The sequence below is a fragment of the Mesoplodon mirus genome (assembly GCF_964341445.2).
Source record: "Mesoplodon mirus genome assembly, chromosome: 11".
Taxonomy (NCBI): Eukaryota; Metazoa; Chordata; class Mammalia; order Artiodactyla; family Ziphiidae; genus Mesoplodon; species Mesoplodon mirus.
Genome location: NC_138987.1, coordinates 8338553 through 8358537, shown reverse-complemented (window position 1 = coordinate 8358537; position 19985 = coordinate 8338553). Strand labels below are relative to the sequence as shown.

The following is a 19985-nucleotide window of genomic DNA, read 5'->3' as shown; positions in this document are numbered from 1 at the left end:
TTTTTAAAGGAACTGCTGCTCTATATCATGAATTGCATTAGTACTGAGGGGGATTAATGTAGCTAGAAATGATTCACTCTGAGTAAAAGTACATTGAGTGGTAAATGCCTGAAAGTGTGTAAACATTTTGAGAGTAGGGACTTTTACTTGCTTCCTTCACTGTCATCTCCCTAGCACATAGGGAGTGCTCATGTGAATGTTTGTGCGTGTGGTGTGCATGAATACATGCTAAGAAAGAAAAGGGCACTCCCTTCTGTCTGAGGATATTTCTGTGGCACTGTGTGTCCTGACCACTCTTTAAAATTCCAAGAAAAAAAATACAGAGTGGGGAAAGTCATTTTGGTTATTGGGAAAGTAAGAATTTTGGCAGGCTGTGTTTGTGGAACAAAATGGTCTGAAAATTGTTGAATATGGTTTGTGATTGGCAACTGATCTACTAATTCTGTCTCAGTGATTCAAAGCAAACTCAGTTCTTCTTATAGACTCCTTTGAATTCAGACATGTGAGGCATGAATGAAATTTTCCTCTAACATTTATCCTTCACTGCCTTCAGCTTCTGACAATTCTCTGTGTTACACTTGATGTTCTGTTTCTCACCTTTTTTAATGCAAAATCATATTTTTGAATTCTTTCCACGTTGTTATATAAAGATCTAACCAACCTATTTTGCCTTTTACACAATATTCCATCATGTGCTTTTACTATATTTGATTTATCCATTTTCCTATAGATGGAAACCTGGGTTGTTTCCAATTCTTGGCCACAAAACCAGCTTTTGTCAGAATCTCTTATATTCTGATGTCTGTAGTATATTTTCAAGAGCAAATTACGAACCTTGCATCATTTCCCAAATCCATTTGGCCATGCTTTTTTTCTGGGGAGGTTGTGGAAATACTGTTCAATGAAATATAGTTTGAGAAACTCTAGATTAGAGAAGTAACATGAGTTAAACATGCATTTTTACTTTGAGAATGAATAAGACAAAAATAATATGTCCCATGAACAAATGATAAATCTGAATGCATGAATTATTTAGGAACAATAGTATTACTTCATATATGTGCAATAAAATATAGCAGACAATAATGCCATTGCTGTGTAGAATATAGTATGATATAATTTCAGATATAGGCAAATATAATACGGTATAATTTCAGATATAGGCAAAAACAACAGCTACAAAGCAAAAAGAATATCGGGCATGTTATATATTGAGCAAATTCTAACAATCTCACTCAGAAAAAGAAATAACTCTAATTATACCTTTTAAAAAATGTTTTTGGTATTAAAGTTAAAGTTTAGGGAAAGTGAACCATTCACATATTGTTACAACAAGGATTTATTGAATATCTACGATTTGTCAGAAACTCTGCTAAGTCCTGAGGCTATAAAAATAAACAAGGGGGCTTCCCTGGTGGCGCAGTGGTTGAGAGTCCGCCTGCTGATGCAGGGGACACGGGTTCGTGCCCCAGTCCGGGAAGATCCTGCATGCCATTGAGCGGCTGGGCCTGTGATCCATGGCCGCTGAGCCTGCGCATCCAGAGCCTGTGCTCCGCAATGGGAGAGGCCACAACAGTGAGAGGCCCGCGTACCGCTAGATAAATAAATAAATAAATAAATAAACAAACAAGGTAACAAAATTGTCTTCAAGGATCATGCTGTTTATTTGGAGATGAGTACATAATTCAATTATTATGAAAAAATACAGTAAGCACATTGATAGACCTTGAACAAGGTATTATAGATCATTAACAAGGCAAACCTGGTGCTTTAAAAATAAGTCAAGCAGAGAGGATAGGGAAGAGTATTCCTGGTAAAGTAAATAGTATGTGAAGGAAATAGAAAATAAGAAAGATGAGAAAATGGAAAGGTGGAGATAGAAACAGGAAGAAGAAATCTGTGTCAGATGCAGAAGATAGACATACTAAGAAGAAGGTATTAGAGAGGGAGAGCTACCTGTAAGTCAACAGGGCCTCTAAGCACATAAACTAATATTTCTTCCTGTGTGGCACTTTGGTGATGGGTTTTGAGTGCTTATTAGTGATGAAAATTCCTGATATGCCTCAAATGTGAATTCTGAAAGATCTATGAGGCCAAGTGCAACAACTATGTCTAAGTTATCTCCATATCTACAGCACTTAACATAGGGTCTGGTATGTGTAGATGCACAATAAATGTTGTATGTATGTATGGATAGTTAGAGGGATGATATGTTTGTATTAATTGCTACTGTTGAAAATTTTGATGATTTTGCATTTTCAGTGAGAAGAAAGCAGTGTTGCAGAAATTAAAGAGTTTTGGAATCAAGGAGGATTATTTTTAGCTGTGTGACCTTGAGCAAGTTATTCATCCATGCTAAGCTTCAGTATTCTCATCTGAAAAATAAGAAAGAGATGAAGTAATTTATATAAAATACTAAGTTCAGGGCAGAGCAAAGTGGCTCCTGCTCAAAATGGTAATTGCTATTTTTCAATGAGAAATAAAGCTAATTAATTGTGAAAGGGCCATGTTTTGGATGGTTTAGATTTTAAAAGTTAAAATCTGTTTAAATTTGATGTGCTTAAAAGCAGGAAGCTCTGAAAAGTTTTGTGAGCTTGAGGAAAATGTAATTTTTCAAAGACTGAGGAAGGACAAATTAGAAGGGGAAAGACTGTGATCAGGAGAGGAAAAAAAAAACCCAACAATCTATTGTAGTCATCCACTATGAAACAAATCGTCTGGATTCAAAGCCCAGCTATACCATTGACAAAGTGTCTAACTTTTGAAGTTTTATTAACTTCTCTAGGCCTCAGTGATTTTTTAAAAAAGATTTTATATTCATAGAGCAGTTTTAGGTTCATAGCAAAATTGAAGGGAAGGTGCAGAGATTTCTCATGTACACTCTGCCCCCACGGATGTATGGTCTCCACCATTATCTACATCCCCCATCAGGGTGGTACATCTGCTACAATTGATGAACCTATATTGACACATGATTATCACCCAAAGTCCATAGTTTACATTATGGTTCACTTTGGGTGTTGTATGTTTACAGGTTTGGACAAATGTTTAATTACATGTATCTTTCATCAAATATCATACAGAGCATTTTCACAGCCCTGAAAATCCTCTGTGCTCTATTCATCCCTCCACACCCCCAACACCTGTGGCAACCTTTCATCTTTTTACTGTCCCCATAATTTTTATTTTTCAAGAATGCCATATGGTTAGAATTATACAGTAGTAGCCTGTTTCAGATTGGCTTCTTTCACTTACTAATATGCATTTAAGGTCTCTCCATGTTTTTTCCTGGCTTGATAGTTTGTCTCTTTTTAACACTAAATAATATTCAGTTGTCTGACTGTGCTACAGTTTATTTATCCCTTCACCTACTGGAGGGCATCTCAATTGCTTCCAAGTTTTAGCAGTTATGAGTGAAGCTGCTATAAACATCATTTGAAGCTTTTTTGTGCAGACATAGTTCTCAGCTTTCTTTGGAGTGACATTACTTTGGAATGAAATACCATGGAGTGAGATTGCAGAATTGTATGGTAAGAGTGTTTAGTTTTGTTTAGTGAGATTTTAGTATTGTGTTACAGAGTTTCATTAGGATTAATGAGATAATCAATATGAATTGCTTGGCAGAGTGCCTGGAATATTGTAAGGGCTCAGTCAATGTTAACTACCTTTACTGTTACTGTTATCTAGGAAAAGTTGATTAAAAAAATGCTCAGTTCATGTGATAGCATGGATGGAGGAGTAGGTAAAGAAGAGAGAAATGTCAGTGAGAAAGTGCAAAAACATTTCATGATTAACTCCAAATGAGGCATATGCACCTGTTGCAGTCCTAGATATGCAGGATGTTCTTGTCTAACACTTGTTGCTCTGAATGGAAGGAATACCCCACTTCCTAGTTCTCCACACTCTCGTTGGACTAATTAAGAAGAATCCTAAACGGTAATTATAAGTAATGATTATATAATTCTCCAGTTAAAAGAAAAAGGATTGCTAAATGCACTCCAAATCTGAACCATATAAACATGATGGACATAGCCTCATCTACCAGAAGACAGACAGCAGAGGCAAGAAGAAAGAACTACAATCCTGCAGCCTGTGGAACAAAAGCCTGTGGAACAAAAACCACATTCACAGAAAGATAGACAAGTTGAAAAGGCAGAGGGCTATGTACCAGATGAAGGAACAACATAAAACCCCAGAAAAACAACTAAATGAAGTGGAGTGAGGAAACCTTCCAGAAACAGAATTCAGAATAATGACAGTGAAGATGATCCAGGACTTTGGAAAAAGAATGGAGGCAAAGATGGAGAAGATGCAAGAAATGTTTAACAAAGACCTAGAAGAATTAAAGAACAAACAAACAGAGACAAACAATACAATAAATGAAATGAAAAATACACTAGAAGGAATAAATAGAAGAATAACTGAGGCAGAAGAAAGGATAAGTGACCTGGAAAACAGAATGGTGGAATTCACTGCCATGGAACAGAACAAAGAAAAAAGAATGAAAAAAATGAAGACAGCCTAAGAGACCTCTGGAACAACATTAAATGCAATGACATTGACATATAGGGGTCCCAGAAGGAGAAGAGAGAGAGAAAGGACCTGAGAAAATATTTGAAGAGATTATAGTCGAAAACTTCCCTGACATGGGAAAGGAAATAGCCACCCAAGTCCAGGAAGTGCAGAAAGTCCCAGGCAGGATAAACCCAAGGAGAAACACGCCGAGACACATAGTAATCAAATTGACAAAAATTAAAGACAAAGAAAAATTATTGAAAGCAACAGGGGAAAAATGACAAATAACATACAAGGGAACTCCCATAAGGTTAACAGCTGATTTCTCAGCAGAAACTCTAAAAGCAAGAAGGGAGTGGCATGATATACTTAAAGTGATGAAAGGGAAGAACCTACCACCAAGATTACTCTACCTGGCAAGGATCTCATTCAGATTCGACGGAGAAATCAAAAGCTTTACAGACAAGCAAAAGCTAAGAGAATTCAGCACCACCAAACCAGCTCTACAACAAATGCTAAAGTAACTTCTCTAAGTGGGAAACAGAAGAGAAGAAAAGGACCTACAAAAACAAACCCAAAACAATTAAGAAAATTGTAATAGGGACATACATATCGATAATTACCTTAAACGTGAATGGATTAAATGCTCCAACCAAAAGACACAGGCTTGCTGAATGGATACAAAAACAAGACCCTTATATATGCTGTCTACAAGAGACCCACTTCACCTAGGGACACATACAGACTGAAAGTGGGGGGATGGAAAAAGATATTCCATGCAAATGGAAATCAAAAGAAAGCTGGAGTAGCAATACTCATATCAGATAAAATAGACTTTAAAATAAAGAGTGTTACAAGAGACAAAGAAGGACACTACATAATGATCAAGGGATCAATCCAAGAAGAAGATATAGCAATTATAAAGATATATGCACTCAACATAGGAGCCCCTCAATACATAAGGCAACTGCTAACAGCTATAAAAGTGGAAGTCGACAGTAACACAATAATAGTGGGAGAGTTTAACACCTCACTGACAGCAATGGACCGATCATCCAAAGGGAACATTAATAAGGAAACACAAGCTTTAAATGACACAATAAACCAGATAGATTTAATTGGTATTTGTAGGATATTCCATCCAAAAACAGCAGATTACACTTTCTTTTCAAGTGCACACGGAACACTCTGCAGGATAGATCACATCCTGGGTCACAAATCAAGCCTCAGTAAATTTAATAAAATTGAAATCATATCAAGCATCTTTTCTGACCACAACACTATGAGATTAGAAATCAATTACAGGGAAAAACCGTAAAAAACACAAACACGTGGAGGCTAAACAATACGTTACTAAATAACCAAGAGATCACTGAAGAAATCAAAGAGGAAATCAATAAATACCACAGACAAATTACAATGAAAACATGATGATTCAAAACCTATGGGATGCAGCAAAAGCAGTTCTAAGAGGGAAGTTTATAGCTATACACGCCTACCTCAAGAAACAAGAAAAATCTCAAATAAACAATCTAATGTTACACCTAAAGGAACTAAAGAAAGAAGAACAGACAAAACCCAAAGTGAGTAGAATGAAAGAAATCATAAAGATCAGAGCAGAAATAAATGAAATAGAAACAAAGAAAACGATAGCAAAAATCAATAAAACTAAAAGCTGGTTCTAGAGAAGATAAACAAAATTGATAAACCATTAGCCAGACTCATCAAGAAAAACAGGAACTGAGGACTCAAATCAATAAAATTAGAAATGAAAAGAGAGAAGTTACAACAGACACCACAGAAATACAAAGCATCCTAAGACACTACTACAAGCAACTCCATGCCAATAAAATGGACAACCTGGAAGAAATGGACAAATTCTTAGAAAGGTATAACCTTCCAAGACTGAACCAGGAAGAAATAGAAAATATGAACAGACCAATCACAAGTAATGAAATTGAAACTGATTAAAAATCTTCCAACAAAGAAAAGTCCAGGACCAGATGGCTTCACAGGTGAATTCTATGAAACATTTAGAGAAGAGCTAACACCCATCCTTCTCAAACTCTTTCAAAAAATTGCAGAGGTAAGAACACTCCCAAACTCATTCTATGAGACCACCATCACCCTGATACCCAAACCAGACAAAGATACTACAGAAAAAGAAAATTACAGGCCATTATCACTGATGAATATAGATGCAAAAATCCTCAACAAAATACTAGCAAACAGAATCCAACAACACATTAAAAGGATCATACACCATGATCAAGTGGGATTTATCCCAGGGATACAAGGATTCTTCAATATGTGCAAATCAATCAATGTGATACACCATATTAACAAATTGAAGGATAAAAACCATATGATCATCTCAATAGATGCAGAAAAACCTTTTGACAAAATTCAACACTGATTTATGATAACAACTCTCCAGAAAGTGGGCATAAAGAGGGAACCTACCTCAACATAATAAAGGCCATATACAACAAACACACAGCAAACATCATTCTCAATGGTGAAAAACTACGCATTTCCTCTAAGATCAGGAGCAACACAAGGATATCCAGTCTCACCACTATTATTTAGCATAGTTTTGGAAGTCCTAGCCATGGCAATCAGAGAAGAAAAAGAAATAAAAGGAATACAAATTGGAAAAGAAGAAGTAAAACTGTCACTGTTTTCAGATGACATGATACTATACATAGAGAATCCTAAAGATGCCACCAGGAAACTAATAAAGCTAATCAATGAATTTGGTAAAGTTGCAGGATACAAAATTAATGCACAGAAATCTCTTGCATTCCTATACACTAATGATGAAAAATTTGAAAGAAAAATTAAGGAAACACTCCCATTTACCATTGCAACAAAAAGAATAAAATACCTAGGAATAAACCTACCTAAGGAGACAAAAGACCTGTATGCAGAAAACTATAAGACACTGATGAAATAAATTAAAGATGATATCAACAGATGGAGATATATAACATGTTCTTGGATTGGAAGAATCAATATTGTGAAAATGACTATACTACCCAAATCAATCTACAGATTCAATGCAATCCCTATCAAATTACTAATGGCATTTTTTATGGAACTAGAAGAAAAAATCTTAAAATTCGTATGGAGACACAAAAGACCCTGAATAGCCAAAGCAGTCTTGAGGGAAAAAAAAAATGGAGCTGGAGGAATCACACTCCCTGACTTCAGACTCTACTACAAAGCTACAGTAATCAAGACAATAGGGTACTGGCACAAAAACAGAAATATAGATCAATGGAACAGTATAGAAGGCCCAGAGATAAACTCACACACCTATGGTCAACTAATCTATGAGAAAGGAGGCAAGGATATACAATGGAGAAAAGACAATCTCTTCAATAAGTGGTGCTGGGAAAACTGGACAGGTACATGTAAAAGAATGAAATTAGAACACTCCCTGACACCATACACATAAATAAACTCAAAATGGATTAGAGACTTAAATCTAAGACCAGAAACTATAAAACTCTTAGAGGAAAATATAGGCAGAACACTCTTTGACATAAATCACAGCAAGATCTTTTTTGATCCACCTTCTAGAGTAATGGAAATAAAAACAAAAGTAAACAAATGGGACTAATGAAACTTAAAAGGTTTTGCACAGCAATGGAAACCATAAACAAGGCAAAAAGACAACCCTCAGAATGGGAGGAACTATTTGCAAATGAATCAACAGACAAAGGATTAATCTCCAAAATATATAAACAGCTCATGCAGCTCAATATTAAGGAAACAAACAACCCCATCCAAAAATGGGCAGAAGACCTAAATAGACATTTCTCCAAAGAATACATACAGATGGCCAAGAAGCACATGAAAAGCTGCTCAACATCACTAATTATTAGATAAATGCAAATCAAAACTACAATGAGGTATCACCTCTCACCAGCTAGAATGGGCATCATCAGAAAATCTACAAACAACAAATGCTGGAGAGGGTATGGAGTAAAGGGAACCCTCTTGCACTGTTGGTGGGAATGTAACTTGATACAGCCACTGTGGAGAACAGGATGGAGTTTCCTTAAAAAGCTAAAAATAGAATTACCATATGACCCAGCAATCCCACTACTGGGTATATACCCAGAGAAAACCATAATTCAAAAAGATACAGGCACCCCCAATGTTCATTGCAGCATTATTTACAATAGCCAGGACATGGAAGCAACCTAAATGCCCATCGACAGACGGATGGATAAAGAAGATGTGGTACATATATATAATGGACTATTACTCAGCCATAAAAAGGAACGAAATTGAGTCATTTGTTGAGACGTGGATGGATCTAGAGACTGTCATACAGAGTGAATTAAGTCAGAAAGAGAAAAACAAATATTTTATGTTAATGCATATATGTGGAACCTAGAAAAATGGTAGAGATGAACCGGTTTGCAGGGCAGAAATAGAGACACAGATGTACAGAACAAACGTATGGACACCAAGGGGGGAAAGTGGCTGGCGGGGGCAGGGGGGTTGGTGGTGGGATGATTTGGGAGATTGGGATTAGCATGTATACACTAATATGTATGAAATGGATAACTAATAAGAACCTGCTGTATATAAAAAAAAAAAAACAAAGCTGATGAACAGTTAGGTCAAAATGGTATAGTGCAGAAGCACTGGACACACAGTCTGGAGAACTGTGTTCACAGCATAACTCACTCTCTATGGGTTGTGAGCTTCATGAACTTCAACCTATATCTTGGTAATTCAGTTTCCTCAGCCATAAAATGGGAATGAGACTCTCTCACTATTTATTTAGAGAGCAAGATGAAATAATGAATGTGAAGATAGTGCCTGAAATTTGCTAGAAAGTTAATAAATGTAAGACTAATCTTAATACATGGAGTCACTAAATAGTTTGCTCCGAATCAGTGCTATGATAGTGAATTAAAAATGCAAAGTTGGGCTTCCCTGGTGGGGCAGCGGTTGGGAGTCCACCTGCTGGTGCGGGGGACGCGGGTTCATGCCCTGGACCGGGAGGGTCCCACATGCCGCAGAGCAGCTGGGCCCGTGAGCCATGGCCGCTGGGCCTGCGTGTCCGGAGCCTGTGCTCCACAACGGGAGAGGCCACAACAGTGAGAGGCCCACGTACCGAAAGAAAAGAAAAAAAAAAACAAAGTCATCTGTCACTAATAACATCTTGACTAATTTCTGTCATTGGTTATGAATACATGATTGTTTCAGTGTACTTACAGATTTATATTTTCTTTTTTCACTAAGCATAAAAGCATTTTTCTCTATTATAGAAAGTTTTGATGACAAATACATAGCAGAAAACTAAAAACAAAATTCACTGATAATTTTGCCACCTGGAAATATGTAATGTTAATATTCTGAAATATTTCCTTCTGATCTTTTTTTCTTTCTGTAGATAGCAAGCTAAATCTCTAGAAAGATAAACCAGATACATGTTTTGTTTTAAAATGGTATGATGTTAAATGTACAGATTTGATTAATATTTTGCCTTATAATATTCATGAGTATAGGATTAATTTTAAATATATATGTTAATAATATACAATGCAGAATCTTTGTTACTTTCTTCTTTTCTCCATTAAAACTATGCCATTTATATGAAGAAACTTTTTTTATGGAAGTATTTATTGTTTTCTACTTGTTGCTTATTTCCATTCTCCACTTAAATAATATACTCAGAGAATATCAACATTTAAGCAGGCACCAGTCTGAGGAGAAAACATTTATCTGTAATGCCAGCCAAATGTAACAATGAACTCTTTCATCTTGATTCTACACTAAGTCTACTCTGAAGTCTTTGAAGTACCCACTTGGTTTGAAGCCACTCAGAGAAACTTAGCACAATAAGTGGTTTGAAGCAAACAAAAATAAAAACCCTAAACCTTTCCCAGCTTTGCATAATCATCATATTCATTTACTTTTTGCTAAATTTGCCTTTGTGGAGATTAGGTTAACCAAACCTGTCTCCTCATTTGGTTTTTATTTTTGATCTTCTGACAGTGCTTTTCCAGCCTGGTGCCAAATTTTCCCAAATACTTACATGCATTTGACAAGCATCAATTTTATTACTGAGAATCACTGTAAAGAATTTAATGTTAATATGGGTCTATTACTATTTACTATTTTTCAAAATTATTTAAAAATATTTGTAAGTTAGAGTAATGGAATAGTTGAATTAAGTGTCTTACCCTTGTTTTTAAGCAAACTTTATTGTGTCTAAATGCATAAATTAATAAGAGAATCTTAGATAATGTTATCAAGTCTTAGATACGTTTATTATTTATAATTTTGTAAGATACAAGTGCATTCTCCTTCTTCCTCCTATTAAATAAGTAAACTTCTTAATCTCTAAATAGTATATTTAAGAATTTTTTTTTGATTGTTGGTGGTGGTGGTTGGTTTTTTCTTATGATATAGTATGCTCAGTCTAAACGTTGCTATCTGGAACGAGAGTATGAGATCTTTGGAGTTCACAAAATTAACCAAATTTAAATTATTCTATATTATCAATATGTTATCATACTAATGTTAAATTCAATATGATATATTGATACATTTTGAAATATATTTTATACACTCATCTGAGCAGCGTATTATAATATGTATTTGTTAAGTACCATGTACTAGCATTTTTTTAAGTTGGAACCAAGTTAATTTAATAACAGCAATGTACATATAAGTAACAGCAATGTATAGTCATCTAGGCCATGTTTTCTATTCTCTACACTCAAAAGTTTATATTTTGATTTTTTTTTAATCTGGAATATGTCTTCAAAATTTTTTATTCCTCTTTCAGGAATTTGCTGCACTGACAAAAGAATTAAATGCCTGCAGAGAACAACTTCTAGAAAAGGAAGAAGAAATTTCTGAACTTAAAGCTGAAAGAAACAATACAAGAGTAAGTATAAAACTGCCTCTGCTTGGAATTAATTCCATGTATAGCTCAGTGCCTTATCTCTAGTATACTCATAGAAATATAAGCCTTTAAAAACTTGAGCAAGACTTTAAGAAGACACCAACTCATGGTCTGTTACTTAAATTAAAAGAGAATATACTGTACTACAAAACTCAAAACAGGAAGACAGGAAACCTAAATTACAGTCTTGGCTACTAAATCATTATGTTGCCTTAAAAAAATGTTAGTGTTTCTTCTGGTCTTTGCTTTATTCGACTTTAAAAAGAAGAGTTGTATTTCAATAGAGTTTCAAACTGTTGCATTGGAATAGGTGGGCAATGATACTTCAGAAGCTGGTGGTGGGTAATGGGGGAGGGCAATGGGTTGGAGAGGGGAGCATGAGTTTTGACTTTGGGGTGCTATGAGGGCATGACCTGACATTCATCCTCACCTCACCCCAGAAAAATAACAATTTTTTAAAAGGTGTTAAAAACATAAAACCACTGGAACAGGACTCTCCTAATTAAAAGAGGCGTACCTTTTCTATTTTAGAAGATCATTAAGGAGACTTCCAGTTCTGATACTGTGATTTTATGAACCTGATGGAATTTACAATATTCTGTTCTTGGAAACCCATGTATTTGTTTAATCTCATAACATGCCATGTAACATTAAAGTTTAAAATTTCATCAAAGATGCTATATTTTCTAGTTTAGAAGAAAAATTTACTAAATTTCATAAAGTATATAAATCGCCATATTACCCATAAATAAGAGAATTTTCTCTAGTAAAAGAATGTAGAGAAAAACCACTTTGGTGTGATTATAGTTCAATCTCAATGTGAAGTAGGTAAAAATATTTTAAGTGTTAGAGCTATGGCAGATTCATGCTGAGAAGGTAAGTTACAGTTAACTGTATATTCATTGCATGCTTGGTCTTAGAGAGTAATATAAAAATGACAGCTCCACAGTCAGCTTGTGCCCCTGGAATGAGCTTTTGCCCATGGAATGAGAGTTTCCATTGCATGCATAATAGTTACATGATCAAACTCAGTTTCTTATTTTTCAGGGTCTAACTTTATGGTAAAGAGAATTCATAGGGTATGTACATAAGGAATTGGTTTGCATTGAGACTTTGATGAGCCAGTCACATGGACTGTCTCTTATAGGACATAACAAGAGCAATTTAGATCGTGTTATCAGGTGTCAGATTAATTTTTTCTGTTTCTTTCTCCCTCTATATATTTTTCCCACCCTTGATTTTTCAATTATACTTTTTCCATACAAATTTAAAATGTATTTCTGCCATGAGATTTATTCTGCCCTATTTCACTCTTTTCTATTTTAATGCTTTAGGCAACATTCCCTAGTGTAACTCAATATAGCCAAATGTAAAAGCAGGAACAGGGAGCTAAAAATGGAGGGAAATGCAAACTTCTCAGTAGACTTCCAACTAATCTTATTTAAAATGCACCAGAGGGCTTCCCTGGTGGTGCAATGGTTGAGAGTCCGCCTGCCGATGCAGGGGACACATGTTTGTGTCTGGGTCCGGGAAGATCGCACATGCCGCGGAGCGGCTGGGCCCGTGAGCCATGGCCGCTGAGCCTGCGCGTCCGGAGCCTGTGCTCCGCAACGGGAGAGGCCACAAGAGTGAGAGGCCCGCGTATCGCAAAAAAGAAAAAAAAAAAAAAAAAAAGCACCAGAAACTCTTTCATTAGCCATGTATGTATTTCTCCTTTATACAACCCTTTAATCCTTTCTACAGCCCTATGAGGGAAATATTATAATTATCCCCTTTTTACAGATGAGGCAACTGAGCTCAGAAAAGGGCAAATCACTTACCAGAAGTCACACAGTTAGTAAATAGCAGGGAAGGGATTTGAAAGCTAAGACAAACTAACTCCAGAGCCTGTGCCCTTAGCCATGGGGCCATCAGCACAATTACTCAAGTTAGATCCATGAAGAAACTCAAAGATTTACTACAGTTTAGGGGAAACATTGCCTAAGAGTAGACACTGTAGTATGGGGTGTGTTAATGCCTTCTTGATTGTGACTAATTCCAGAGACTGAGAGGTTTGGCAACAGCATCCTCACAATTTCCATCACATTACACCCCATGAAGCTTGGAACTACCTGTCGTTATTGCATCTGCAAAGGAATTTGGGGTTACAAAGAAAGCAAGGCAAGCTGTATTTGAAATACCCATTCAGGAATCAAAGTGAGAGAAGTACAAATATTAAGTTCCATTAGGGTAATAGAAAATGAAGCCATTGATTTTTAAACATGAATCATAACTACTTTGAAAACATGAATCAAGCTGGAAAACATTTTTCTACCTTTCCTAAAGCAATGATATGGAGGATTTTTGTTGTTGATTATGTCAAGGAAAATAGATTTATGAAAACTTCCTTGTGCAAAATATTGATTATATAACAACTTCTTAAGTTACATAACCACCTCTCACCCTCCCCCACCACCCCAAAAATACCCAGGACTGAAAATCAGACTACCTTCTTTCTTCCTCCATAATGCCCTATTAAATTGAGAACATCCAAATAAAATCATCCTAATGTTATTCATGATTATACAAAAATAAAAACTTCATAAATTGTAGTGGGTATTTACAGAAACATTCAACCAAGCTTTATTGTTTAATGTTTCCATACTACCAAAAATGTAGAAAAAATGATGAAACAAATTTTATTATTCCTAAAACTTCTCTGACCATACCTAGGCAAGTTATACTTATAGAAAACAGCATTCCTGCCATTATTTCAACATCCTCAAATTGACTACTAAAACTTATGTTTTGGCAGAATTATCTGAATTAATGAAAAAGTAAAGGAAACCTAGAAATATTAATATAGTTATTATTTCTTAATATCAGAGTAGAAAAGTTTTGTTGTTGTTCTGTTGTTTCAACTGTTTTTGTGCCTGAAGATCTCAAAGGATGGTTTATATTATTAACAGTGTTTCAGAATGCAACTATTGTATGACTTTGAAAGAGAAGTTAGGGTTTCAAGAGCTAGTCTTAATGTCAGTTATGAATAATTACACTGTAATTTCATCTCATAGGTTATAAACTAAAAAAAAGACAGTTATCTTTAGTTCAAATTAAAGACTGAATTTAAAACATTCCTTACTATGCCTTTTTGTTTTGAGCCAAAATAATGTTAAATAAATGTTCAAATACAATCAGACACCTGCCATTAATAAAGAAAAGCTTCCCATTCTTGACAAACCTGTTTATACAAGTTAACCATTTCCCTCCAAACTTATTTCCTCGATGAGTAGCACATACAATCCAGTTGAGAAAGGAAGACCCTAGTAGTTGAAAGCAGGTGAAGATATGTGTGTGCATGTATGGATTCATGTATACATATTTATGAAAGTGCTACAACAAGATATGACTGATACAAGAGTGAATAAGGTAGGACATATACTCTCCCAACAGCTATTTCAATGTGGGACTCAAACACTTACATAAGAAGACACATAGGTTATCTAAACCATACTTGAGAGTAAAGGGTGCTGAGTGGACTGATCATGAAAGCAATCAATTTGAAGGTTTTCATTTTCAGATGTTAGTATTGTGTTATGTGACCATATTACAGAGGCCAAATTAATTTACAGGGCAGAATGCATTTCTACTTGAAAGCCATATGTGATTGAAAATAATTGCACACAAGGTTATGTTGAATTCATATCTAATGGAAAGATTTATAGTTTTAGAAATTTAGCTTAAAAATTCCCAGTGAGGCAGTATGTGTATATGCATATACGATATGATATGTTTGTGTGTATACATATATAGGCTGTGGTCATTTAAAGTGAATTCCAACATAGATGAATGGCCACTCACATGGTCCCTGCAGTCCTTTGAGTGTACCAAAGAGAGTGCCTTCTGAAAGATTTATGAAACATTAGACTAAAGTTTGGCTCCCAGCGAAGGTGTACAAAATAGTAGACTGTTAGTGGCATCTTAGGTAAGTTCCTTTTTATTTTTATTTTCATTTGAAGTTTAAAGGTATAGAGACATGCTAGATGAGAACATTTTTGGCCACGTTCTCCAATGTACATAATGTACATTCATTATTACTTCAATTCAACAGGTACTAAGCATATATTATATAGAATATTTTCCTAGGCATCGAAGAGTATTCAGAATAAATTTTTAAGCCCTTAAGGAGTCTGTTTTATATGAATAAAAACACAATTGGTTTTATTGTTATATGGATGAGAGTTCCTAATTGCACAAAACAACACAGTTTGCTGTTTTAATCAAGAAGGCATTAATTAAAGCATATAAGAAATCTCTGAATTTCCAGGCACAATTTCTTAGCTTTGTAAGTTTATTTTACACCCCAAGTCCCAGAAACATGCAGCGTCTGCTAATACCTGTGCCAGCAAAATGGATGTCCCATTCCCAGAATGTTTCCTCATCTGGATCCCCTCAGAATCTGTCCTGTGCAGGGAGCTCTGGTTGGCCAGCTCTTAAGTCACATGTCTGCCACCTGGTGGTAAACATGCCTGAGAAATGTTCTTTGAATCATACTGTGGGAAGATGGCATTCAGAATGTGGAGACCTATCAAACATGGAGGGTACATTCAAAAGATTTGGGGCAACCTGAAATGGCAGTCTGTACTACCACCCAGAATTTATCATACCCTTTTTTCATATTAGAATTCTAAATAGCAGCAATACTGACATGTATCTACCCAACAATACAAATAGACTTCTTAAACAAAAATAAAATCACCCTTTATCAAAAAAGAAGGTTCATAACCTCTAGTTAACTGCATCCAGCTTCATCCAGCTTCATGGGGTTCTTCAGTGTGTACAGTGTTGCTCTCATTAAATCACAATCTTATCTTAATATTCTGTAACCTATGGACTACTTTAAATGTTCATCAGAATCAACATAACCAATATAAAATAGAGTAAAAGGGTAAAAATATAACAAGAAAATGGGAAAATAATATATACTATGTGTATGATACAATAAAAATAGAAAGATCCTGTTTTCTCCAACTGGTTACAAAGTCCTCTTGGCAAATATAAATTCCAATTCTAAACCTTGATTCCTGGACCTGGGTCTATACCCATATATATCGGGTCTGAAACTGAGAGAAACTGAACCTTACTTCCATCACTAATTCTGAGTGTATACTAATTCCAGGATGATAGCATCCCAACCTAGCAATGTGTTATCTCTCAATTTAAATTAAAGTAGATTCTTCCTTGGGTCACTTAACCATTCTTAAGGATCATCTGCTTCTGAACGATGTGATAGCATGGTGAAGCCAGGGCTGGGAGCATCAGTCAGTTGCATCGGCCCTTTCACTGTAAGATGAGTTTTTTGGGGCAGAAGTAATACTGTGTATGATAACAGGATTTTAAGCAAAAATCTAATAAGATGGTGTTGCTGGTAGAGGCAGAGCCATTAGAGAAGGCAAATCCACATCCAGAAAAAGTTTTTATTATAGTAGCAAAAAACAGCTGCCTCCCTGATGGAAGGGATTTGATGTAATCTGCTTGATTCAAGGTGAGTAGTTTGTTTCTAGGTATATTGCACCATGTCAGGGCTTCAAGGTTGATGGCTACAGCAAGTAACTTGGCTATTCAGCTGGGGTGGTAACCCTATCAACCTTAATGATGAGAGGCCCATTTTGTCAGGTCGGTGAATAACTTCTATCCCTGAAACCATGGTCACTATTTTATGCCCATTGAGCAAATGCTGTGGTGGCCAAAGAAATAAGTCAATATCCAGAGGATGAATCATTTTGTCTACCAGATTGTTGAACGCGTTTATACCAGTGGGTACCAAAGATATAGTCCTAGCTTAGTGCTAATACCCAAAACAGTTTTGTATTCTATTTTCCTTAGCTGTTACCATGCTACATGGTCACAGGTCCCTTTAGGGAAGATTTTCTGATTATCTATTGCTTTATAATAAACTACCCCCAAATTTAATGGCACAAACAATATTTTACTATACACACAGTTCTATGGGTCAGGGATTCAGAAAGGGCACAGTGGTGACAGCCCTTCTCTGCTCCATATTGTTTGGGCTCTCAGCTGGGATGACTTGATGGCTAGTGACTGGTAGATGATTTATTTTTATCAGAAAAAGCAAAAAGCACTGATATATACTGTTTGTTAATTTCTGTGGTGTAAATACTCCCACAGTGGCTGTTTTCAAACTTCCAACATGTTGTCACTAAATGCAGAGTTGGGAAAAGATGCACAGTAGTGAACCATTATATAGTATTTCTACTATCAAATACCATTGAAATAAACAACCCTATGGGCATGAGTAATAGTATAATATAGTAAGATAATTAGGAAGTGATATATTTTGAGCGTTCACTATCTTTTAAAAACATTTTATTAAATCATAAGCTTACATAATTTAAGCTTCAACAATAACTGTGCTTAACTACCAGCTCACAAGATTTCTGATTGTAATTCAATGACCTCTCCTAGATCAGGCTCTTTATCTTTTTTCTGTTATGTCTTGGGACCTCAATAAGAGGCTGTTATGAGCAGCCGTAGCAACTATTGAGTTCTCTGAGCCTTGACCTAAAATTTACAACCTTATGCTTGTCATTTTCTTTCTTTAAACTCTTCAATGCAGCTCAAAGCATCCAGCTCACCTCACTGTCCTTATATTCTTCCTGCCCTTCAAAATGGTCTTTTGTACATATGACTCAGTCCATCAATGCCTTACTGTCAGAGACACCCCATTTCAGGATAACTCAGGTGGTCATTTCAGTAGCTATCCATGAACCATGGGAGACAATGCCCCTTTTATGACGTTAGTCTAATTATTACTTTGTCAAATCTGTCTGGGTCAGATATCCCATATTCCCATTTGTCTGAAGAGTTCTTACTTATAGCCATAGCTGTTAAAAACTACTGTTTTAATCAGAGTTCATTTATTCATTCAACCAAAAATTTATGAGCATCTACTATGCCAATCTTCTAGGCACTGAGAGATACAGCAATGGACAAAATAGGAAAAAGTAAATAAAAACACTTCATTTCCTCATGGGCCTTACATTATTTTTGGGGAGACAGACTTAAACAAGATAAGTGTATAAAGTGAATAGTGAATTAGATATAGACAAATGCCAAGGGGGAAAAACAAACTTGAAAGGAGATATTTCATGCAGAGGGTGACTAGGGAAAGCCCTGTTGAAAGGTGAGATTTGACGAAAACCACGAAAGAGACAGTGGAATGAGATGGTCATGCATATGTCTGAAAGAGAGTGTTTTAGGCAGAAAAAAAACAGCAAGCACAAAGGCCCTCATGTAATAGCGTGGATGTCTGATAATGTTAAAAAAAACAAAACAAAACAAAGCTACAAGGAAACCAAATCAGCTGGACTGGAGTGAGCAAGAAGAATAGGAGATGAGTTCAGAGAATTGAGATCCCTTTGGTACTTTTAAGGACTTTGGCTTTTACTTGAGCCAGATAAGAAGACCGTGAGGATTTGAGCAGAGGTATGAATGACCTGGCTTCCATTTTAACTTAAATAGTGTTTTGAGAATAACCTGATGGAAGGATGAAAGCAGGAGGATCAGTTAAGAAGCTACTATAATAATTTGTGGGAGATAATGGGTATTGGGCCCAGGTGGCAAGTGGATGTAGTGACAAGTGGTTGGATTCTGGAAGTTGTAGGAACGTGGAAAAGATTGATTTTAAAGACTGAACTATAAATTTTAAGATGGGTAAGAAGAAAGTGAAGGCAAGAGTATGGTGAGAAGTAGTAACAAATTTCTACGATAAAGGGATTGAAGGTGCAAGTATTTTTAGAGTTTGAGCATTTAAATAACTGAACTAAACTAATGATTTGTGAGTTGTATAATAAAAACTGAAATTAGTCGCATTTATTGATAACAGTAGAGTCTATCATGAAACCATAATTGTGAGTTACTGAAATAGGGGGGAAATTGAGACCATTGGAGTACACAAAGTCTAGAAATTTAGATGCCAATATGCTGGAGAAATCGTTTAAATGAGTTATAAAAATCACCAAGAATTACAACTGGGGTAACACTGGAAAAATGACAATAATCTAGTTGCTAAGACGTTCACGGAACAATGACCAGGGTATGGCAGATGACTATTATGATGAAAGGTAGCAGTCAGTATGACCTGATGTACTGTCATAGCATTCTTACTTACATATAACAGAATTCACTCTCTAGCTAGTTTAAGTAGACAGTGATTTTTAACAGTAATTAAGAAATTCTTACCCAAAACAGTCTGTAGCCTAACCTTTCAGGAAAAAATTTTAGAACTTCACTGCAAAGCTGGTAAACAGATTCTTTTCTGTGCAAAATCGTGATTCCACCTCCCATTGAGCAAACTAGATACCTTCACCAACTTATTTATATGGCTTCTAACTTATTTATACCACTCATTTCTTGCATGTGTGTAATTAATAGAACCTCTGTGGCACCAAACACTGAGAATTGTAGTTTTTTTTTTTTTTTTTTTTTTGCGGTACGCTAACCTGTCACTGTTGTGGTCTCTCCCGTTGTGGAG

The 19985-nt window shown here is 35.7% G+C and overlaps 1 protein-coding gene across 7 annotated transcripts in view; it reads left to right on the top strand.

Annotated features, from left to right (window-relative positions):
• The window catches only part of PPFIA2 (PTPRF interacting protein alpha 2), a 389170-nt gene that overhangs the window by 185891 nt on the left and 183294 nt on the right, over positions 1–19985 (top strand). For 4 of the 7 annotated variants that reach the window (XM_082636669.1, XM_082636667.1, XM_082636668.1 and 1 more), the window contains exon 3: positions 11333–11434. The gene's annotated coding sequence lies outside the window, so the exon portion shown is untranslated. Of the gene's footprint in view, positions 1–11332; positions 11435–19985 lie in introns of those variants that run through there. The other 3 variants (XM_082636665.1, XM_082636664.1, XM_082636663.1) reach the window with 1 other exon arrangement.